Below are 9,592 nucleotides of genomic sequence, written 5' to 3'. Positions count from 1 at the left end.
TAATAAAATCTTAAATCAAATTAAAATGAAATAAATCATTAAAATAATTATTTAAGTTTTACTTAAATTTTATTTTTTATAAATTTGAGTTTAGTTTATTTAGATGTTATTGAGTTGTTTAAATTTATTTAATTAGCTAGTGAATTTAATTGTTCAGTGTGAGAGTTTCTTTTTGGATATATATATCTATATATATCCCCATCATAAATTATTAGGGGACAGTTCAGGAGCAGACATCCTAATAGATTTTATTGGGAAAGGTCAAAGGGATTTTGTTATTGGGAGAATAAGCATTTTTTTATATATTTTTTTAATAATTAAAATCGTCAATTTAAGTTAATCTATCGGATTGATCTATTCTATCAACAATTTAAGTAGGTTGTATTATAATGTTATCAACCAACCATCTAGTAGATCTAAACGAATTAGGCCGCGTCCAAGTGGATTGGCATGTGGTAGGCTCGGATTGGCCTATGAGTTAGAGAAGAAAAATTAAAATCCAAAATTTAATATATATATATATATATATAATTAGCATATACTAAAAAAAAAATAGTATTATCAACGAAACTACTGACGGAAAAATATTTCCATCGGAAATTCTCGATGAAATTCTCTATCAAGAAAACATTGTTAGTATTAACTCTAAGAGTCAATTATGAGATGATTGATACATTCGGATTAGATTCATTGAGTTAGAGTCAAGTGAATCCAACCATATGGATTCAATCTAATCCGAATTAGACTTGAGTTTAGACTTAAGTGAATTCATTCATTAAAGAAGATTAATGGAGATTAATGAAATATTAGAAGAGTTAATTTTGAAATTCATTCAATTTCGAAATTGAATTAAAAAACGAAGAATTCAAAAATGGCCTTAATGGAGTGTTAACGCTTATTAAGTCTCATTGAGTGAATTAATGCTCATTAAGTATTTTCATTTGATGAAGTAAAAAAAGTATTTTTTTCCTCTCATTTTTGAGTGTGAATTCATTCATCTTCTTCTTCTCTATTTCTTTGGCTGAAACTCACAACCTTGAGTGTTGGTCTTCTCCATTTTCTTGTGTTCGTGTGGATACCAAATGAGGCATGGACACGTGATCGTGCTGAGATTCTAGCTGTCGGGAGATCGAGTATACGCATCAAAGATATAACTCCCTATCATGTTAAAATTTAGTATATGTTCTTTCTTTGCATGGATCTTCTGATAGGAACTAGATGTTTTTCGCTGGGCTTTCTGCGTGTTTAGTGCCCTAGTTCCTTACAAACATAACTTTACTGACGAAATCATGATTTTGTCGGTAATCTCGATGTATTACCGACAGAATAGTGATTCTGTCAGTAATACCAATTAGGAATTACCGACGGAATCATGATTTCGTCAGTAGGTTCAATGTATTACCAACGGATTTGAGATTTCATCGGTAATACATCGAGGTTACTAACAGAATCATGAATCTGTCGGTATTGTCAATTATCAGGGCACGCCCTAGCCCCGATCTCCACTTACACACGCATGCGTCCATTCTTCCCCAATCTCCTCTAACTTTGGCGATTCTCCAGTAAGTTCTTTCCTCCCCCCCCTCTCTCCCTCTTCCCGACGCCGGAGGTAATACAATACTTGACTGGTGGCTATATCGGTTGCCAGTATGCAGTTGTGTCGGCCGCTAGCACGCAGTTGTGTCGGCCGCTAGCACACGGTTGTGTTGGCGTTAGCACGCGGCTGTGTCAGCCGCTAGCACGCGGCTGTGTCGGCCGCTAGCACGCGACTGGCGGTTGTGTCGACCACCAAAAATACACGGCTAGCGGTTGTTCTTGGATTTCTTGTACTTTTATGCTTTAAGATTATAAAAATTAGATGAGTTAATTACAAGTATTGAATCGATAAAAAAATGAAGATGAATTCAATTGGCAAATGAATGTCATGTGATTAAGTATGATACTATGGTGGACATTCAAGTTATTACCTAGACACTCGCAGTTCGATCCTCAACTTTGACGTATTTGTAGAAATTTTTTTTCAAATGGGAGGTGCAATCAAAGGATGTTGGGCTTCTGGACTGACCACCTTGTGCATTTCTCGATTTACCCTAGTGGTCGATAGGATCGGGCTGGTCCTCCCAGGGATAATCAACGAGGTTAATTGGGATTATCATTTTTTTCATGAAAAGTTGTAAATGACTTTACATCTTATATTCGTTAAATATACTCTATCTTGGACTAGGACGTAGACACTTATTAACTATTTTGTTGATGTTAGAAGTTTTACGACTAGCTTAATCCTGTCGTGAATTTGTACTATCTTATTATTATTTGTTATTAGTTTTAGCTTTGAAATTTCAAGTATACTGTATTTTCAGATATAATTTATTTATATCCCAGATAATTTGAGACCTCGTTTTTTTTATTATTTTGTGATTTAGATTGATGCATATGGTTTCATAAATTATATATTTAATTCTTAATTATATATATTTTATGGACGGGTGGCCTAAGCCCTAACTTGCAACTACCTTGGGTTTAGGATTTAGATTTTATTGAGTTGGGAATCTTCTAATCCGCTCCGGCCCACCAGATCCGGATGTTTGAGCTTCGCCCAAGGTTTGGAGAATCAGGGTTTTTAGAAGCACCTGGAAAGGGAATCTTTACCTAATTAAAGGACACGACAACACTCACGCTGAGAATCTACCATAGGATCTCAAATATTAATTAATTAATTAAACAAACAAAGGCACGCACAGAGTCAGTCCACTCGCACCACCCTTGGAGCAGTGCCGTACCTTCCTTCTTTCCTTCCTTCCTTCATGCATTACGCTACTACGATTGATCCGATCGCCTATAAAGGCAGGGCATGCGAGTCCACCATTTGCCATGATCTGTTGTTTGATCCATCGGCATGGCGCGCAGCAGATCAGTACCGAGAATCCTCTGCTTCGCAGTTCTGCTGCTGCTGCTGCTCCTGCCGCCGCCGCCATCGTGCAGCAGCTCTGCAGGCGTCGTCGCTGCGGCCAGAGAGATCAGCCGCGACGTGAGCCTGCAAGCTGCTGCACGAGATCACAAGCAAAAGCATGCAGCAGGTGGCGGAGAGGAAGTGAACATGCGCACGGTTCCGTCGGGCCCGGACAATCCACCGCACTTTGGTCTCCTTGCCACGCCTGATCTTCCGCCGCCGCTGCCGCCGTCGATGAATTGAAGAAGGAAACACTAAGAATTAATGCTTGTTGGTGTTTGTGCGCTTGGTTAGATATATATATTGTGACTTATTATAAAGGTCGATCGATCGCTTTATGTGGTTTATGCATGCTTAATTAGCTTGATGATATATACATATAGATTAGCATCAGTTCAGTGCATGACTATGTATTAGTGTTGTATGTAATAAAAGAATATAATTAAAGTAGTGCATATATCATATATATTGATATTGTTGGGATCTTGTAGTGGTGGTATAATATGAGCGGATAGAATGATAGTATATCATTGTTTTGGTAAAGTTGAGGTTAGAGTTTGACTCTATCTCTTTAAGGTGAATTTATCCTGCATACGGTACTCATGGAATACGATAATTATCTCCCAAGATATAACGATTTTATCTTGTGATAGCAGCACTGTAAATCGCAAGACATTCGAACCGAAGAAGCTTCTCCAACTCTCCAATGCGAGTATGGAATACAATGTTTGCTTTGCTTGGAAGGAATTGAGTGAGTGAAATGAGGATGTGAGGGACCTTATTTATACTAAATGAAGGGGTATAAGCGTTGGATCGAAGGCGCTAGAGGAGGAGGGGATGAATAGTATTCGTGACTATTTCATTCGTTTAAAACAATTAAGTAATGGCTGCCATTATAGAATGGATGTGGCACACTAGTTTTGCTTTCTAACAATTGAGTGGCTTCTCCACTTCAGTAGTACTCAGTCAGGGGAAGGATGGTTTACTAGTCGTCTTCTTTAATTTGCCTAGGGATGTCAAATGGATTGCATCACTTCTATTCGATTTAGGCTAGGCTAGGTTAGCTTGAATTTCATAGGCTTGGCTTTCAGGAGACTAAAATACTCCTTATTTCAAATAAAAATAGTTTTGTTTAAAATATTTTAATCAACTTTAATTTAAAATTAATTACTAAATTAACTATAATAAATATTCCTATAAATATTTATTTCTAACATCCAAACAACTTTCTCATTCTCTCAACTAATACATATTTCATATTCCTCCCTGCCTCTTTTTTTTTAATCTCTTATTGATCTCTCTTTTTTATTATTCCTTAATTTCCCACGAATCGATTTCTACGGTCACGAACAACACCTCTATCTTTATTATTATTATTATTATAATTATTATTTTTTTACTTTTCTTTTCTAGAAAAAGTGCATACATTGGACGGTGGGGAGTCTTCCCCGGTGCTGGGCGCAATGATTGCTGCCGAGAGTGGTGCCTGCTTCTGCTGTAAAATAAAACAAAGGTCATCATAAATTATGATGCTTAAGTGCTTGTGTTGTGTATAATAAGGGGGGTTAAGTGCATGCTCTAATGACGTTTCCAAAGTCTGTTTTGGTTGGCAAACACCTGTTTCCCTTTATGTTTGTCACATTTCTTTGCTTTGGTTAACTAATCAATCAACCATATGTAGTGCATGTTTTTAGGTGACTTTTCTCAGCTGGGATGCATAGTTTCGTGATCGAGAGATCTAGAATTCGATCCTCGGAATATCATTATCTAAGGTTAACATTCTGGTCATGCGCTTTCAGCTATGTATTTATATTTCTCTCCTTTCATATCCGTGAGATCGACTTTAGAGGGACCGTTGATGTATTTAGGTTTTTTTTCTTCTATATACATGTGGCAAAAGACGATTCGCTCGTCCCTAGCGCCCCCGTCAACCCATCCCTAGACTAACACAGAAAAAGTAAATTACGGATGACTATTAGTCAATAATACAAATGACCAAGACATGAATTTTCTTCTATATACAAGAATCTTTAGGAGCATTCATTACATTTAATTGTTAGAGGTAATATGCAGTCAACTTTCGTATTAATGTTTAAATTTATTTAATAATAAAATCTTAAATCAAATTAAAATGAAGTAAATCATTAAAATAATTATTTAAGTTTTACTTAAATTTTATTTTTTTATAAATTTGAGTTTAGTTTATTTAGATGTTATTGGGTTGTTTAAATTTATTTAATTAGCTAGTGAATTTAATTACAAATTTAATTGTTCAGTGTGAGGAGGGCAGATCTTCTGGACCACTTTTTGCGGTCTAGAGGATGTTCCCTTAATATGGATTGGTGAAATGAATGGTCCATATTCATAAAATAGATGGGGACTATTCATCTCCACCAATCCACATCAAGGGATCATCCTCTGAATCACAAAGTGATCTCTTTACGATCCAGAGGATCCGAGCTGCAGTGTGAGAGCTTCTTTTTGGATATATTATCTATATATATCCCATCATAAATTATTAGGGGGCAGTTCAAGAGCAGACATCCTAATAGATTTTATTGGGAAAGGTCAAAGGGATTTTGTTACTGGGAGAATAAGTATTTTTCATATATTTTTTAATAATTAAAATCGTCAATTTAAGTTAATCTATCGGATTGATATATTCTATCAACAATTTAAATAGGTTGTATTATAATGTTATCAACCAATCATCTAGTAGATCTAAACGAATTAGGCCGCATGGATTGCGAGTCCAAGTGGATTGGCATGTGGTAGGCTCGGATTGGCCTATGAGTTAGAGAAGAAAAATTAAAATCCAAAATTTAATATATATATATATATATATATATATATAATTAGCCTATATAAAAAAAAAATTAGTATTATCAACGAAACTACGGACGGAAAAAATATATATATATATATAATTAGCCTATAAAAAAAAAATAGTATTATCAACGAAACTACCGACGGAAAAATATTTCTATCGGAAATTCTCGATGAAAATATTATTCCATCAAGAAAACATTGTTAGTATTAACTCTAAGAGTCAATTATGAAATGATTGATACATCCGGATTAGATTCATTGAGTTAGACTCAAGTGAATCCAACCATATGGATTCAATCTAATCCGAATTAGACTTAGAGTTTAGACTTAAGTGAATTCATTCATTAAAGAGGATTAATGGAGATTAATGAAATATTAGAAGAGTTAATTTCAAAATTCATTCATTTCGAAATTGAATTCAAAAATGACCTTAATGGAATGTTAACGCTCATTAAGTCTCATGAGTGAATTAATGCTCATTAAGTATTTTCATTGGATGAAGTAAAAAAAAATATTTTTTTCCTCTCATTTTTTAGTGTGAATTCATTCATCTTCTTCTCCTCTATTTCTTTGGCTGAAACTCACAACCTTGAGTGTTGGTCTTCTTCATTTTCTTGTATTCGTGTGGATACCAAAAGAGGCATGGACACGTGATTGTACTGAGATTCTAGTTGTCGGGAGATCGAGTACAAGCATCAAAGACATAACTCCCTATCATGTTAAAACTTAGTATATATTCTTTCTTCGCATGGATCTTCTGATAGGAACTAGATGTTTTTCGCTGAGCTTTCTGCGTGTTTAGTGCCCTAGTTCCTTACAAACATAACTTTACTGACGAAATCATGATTCTGTCGGTACTCTCGATGTATTACCAACAGAATAGTGATTCTGTCAGTAATACCAATTAGGAATTACCGACGGAATCATGATTTCGTCAGTAGGTTCAATGTATTACCAACGGATTTGAGATTTCATCGGTAATACATCGAGGTTACTGACGGAATCATGAATCCATCGGTATTGTCAATTATTAGGGCACGCCCTAGCCCCGATCTCCACTTACACACGCGTGCGTCCATTCTTCCCCAATCTCCTCTGACTTTGGCGATTCTCCAGTAAGTTCTTTCCTCCCCCCTCCCTCCCTCTTCCCGACGCCGGAGGTAATACAATACTTGACTGGTGGCTATATCGGTTGCTAGTATGCAGTTGTGTCGGCCGTTAGCACGCGGTTGTGTCGGCGCTAGCACACGACTGTGTCAGCCACTAGCACGCGGCTACAGGGGCGGATCCAGAGGGTGGGTGGTCGACTGTGTCAGACACGACTGCCGGTTGTGTCGACCACCAAAAATACATGGCTAGCAGTTGTTCCTGGATTTCTTGTACTTTTATGCTTTAAGATTATAAAAATTAGATGAGTTAATTACAAGTATCGAATCGATAAAAAATGAAGATGGATTCAATTGGCAAATGAATGTCATGTGATTAATTATAATACTATGGTAGGACATTTAGGTTATTACCTAGACACTCGCGGTTCGATCCCCAACTTTGACGTATTTGTAGAATTTTTTTTTTCAAATGGGGGGCGCAATCAAAGGATGTTGGGCTTCTGGACTGACCATCTCGTGCGTTTCTCGATTTATCCTAGTGGTCGGTAGGATCGAGCTGGTCCTCACAGGGATAGTTAACGAGGTTAATTGGGATTATCATTTTTTTTCATGAAAAATTGTAAATGACTTTACATCTTATATTCGTTAAATATACTCTATCTTGGACTAGGACGTAGACATTCATTACCTATTTTGTTGATGTTAGGAGTTTTATAGCTAGCTTAGTCCTGTCGTGAATTTGTACTATCTTATTATTATTTGTTATTAGTTTTAGCTCTGATATTTCAGATATACGATATTTTTAGATATAATTTATTTATATCTAAGATAATTTGAGACCTCGTTTTTTTTATTATTTTGTGATTTAGATCGATACATATGGTTTCATAAATTATATATTTAATTCTTAATTATATATATTTTATGGACGGGTGGCCTAAGCCCTAACTTGCAACTACGTTGGGTTTAGGGTTTAGATTGGATTGAGTTGGGAATCTTCTAGTCCGCTCCGGCCCAACAGATCCGGATGTTTGAGCTTCGCCCGAGGTTTGAGCTTCGCCCGAGGTTTGGAGAATCAGGGTTTTTAGAAGCACCTGGAAAGGGAATCTTTACCTAATTAAAGGACACGACAACACTCACGGTGAGAATCTGCCATAGGATCTCAAATATTAATTAATTAATTAAACAAACAAAGGCATGCACAGAGTCAGTCCACTCGCACCACCCTTGGAGCACTGCCGTACCTTCCTTCTCTCCTTCCTTCATGTATTACGCTAATTAATACGGTTGATCCGATCGCCTATAAAGGCAGGGCATGCGAGTCCACCATTTGCCATGATCTGTTGTTTGATCCATCGGCATGGCGCGCAGCAGATCAGTACCGGGAATCCTCTGCTTCGTAGTTCTGCTCCTGCTCCTGCCGCTGCCGCTCCCGGGGAAGGGGTTGGGCTGGCTGTTGAGGTGTTCGCCTCTCCGGTTTGTTAGCAGCGGCAGGCGTCCGGTCTGCCTTCCTTCGAGCAGCTTGGGCCTCCTCCACGTTAATATAACTGGCCGCTCTTTCCAACATGCTATCAAAATTCTTAACTGGATCTCGAATAAGATCCCGGAAGAACTCCCCCTCTGCTAGTCCGTGAGAGAAGGCGCTCATCAGTATCTCAGAAGTGGCTGAGGGAACGTCCTGAGCTACTTGATTGAATCACTTGATATAGCTCCGTAGGGGCTCGGTTGACCCCTGCTTGAGGGTGAAGAGGCAATGATCTGTTTTCTAGTACTTCCTGCTACTAGCGAAGTGACGCAAAAAGACTGTCTTAAAATCCTGAAAACAGGTGATGGATCCATGTGGCAATCCATCAAACCACTTTTGTGCCTAGCCAGAGAGAGTGTTCAGAAACACTTGACACTTAACAGCGTCACTATATTGACGTAGCAAGGCAGCATTCCTAAATTTGCGAAGATGATCCTCGGGGTCCTTGCTGCTGTCATATTCTCCAATGGCTGGGGGTCGGTACCCTTTAGGCAACTTCTCCTCCAATATTTTGAAAGAGAAAGGCACTTTCTCGTCAGGTTCCATGCGGGGCTCCTCCCTAAGAATTATAGCTTTTCCCTTCCGTGAATCTCGAGGGAGAGAACTTTCGGTCGCTGAGACCTGTGGCTGTTCCTTCTTGAAACTAGGACCGTTGGGACTTGGTTGATAGTACCCCAGGTCAGGTTCCCGATAAAGAGCCTGGGGAAATTCTTCAGGCTGCTTCCTTTTAGAGCCCCAATCTGATACGGGAATGGACTCCTTAGAGACCTCGAGTGCTCGGCGTGGTCGTGAGACAGTTGCTTGTTTTTCGGAGGCCGCTCGCCTCTTGGCTTCTTTGAAGAGTTCATACTCTCTCGTGGTCATGGTGACATTGATTCGACCCGACTCCTCCATCTTCCCGTTCTAGAACAGGTAGTTGTGTTCCCACATACGACGTCAAATTGATCTCATCTGGAAGCTGAGTCGGATGAAAGCGGTCACGGTGTCGCCGGTGTTGACGGAAAGTCATCGGGCCTCCTGGATGACCTGGCAACCCGCCGAAAGGCTCCCACGAGCGGATGACGACGGGGGTGACGAGACTGCTGATCCTGCGCACACTCAGAGGAGTCCCCTCCACGCTAGAGGCCAAAAATCAGGGAAAAAGTCCCCGGGTCAGGCTCTTCGACGCTCAAGTCAGGT

This window comes from Zingiber officinale, chromosome 4B, assembly GCF_018446385.1.
Source record: "Zingiber officinale cultivar Zhangliang chromosome 4B, Zo_v1.1, whole genome shotgun sequence".
Lineage (NCBI taxonomy): Eukaryota > Viridiplantae > Streptophyta > Magnoliopsida > Zingiberales > Zingiberaceae > Zingiber > Zingiber officinale.
Note: the sequence above shows the minus strand (reverse complement) of the source record.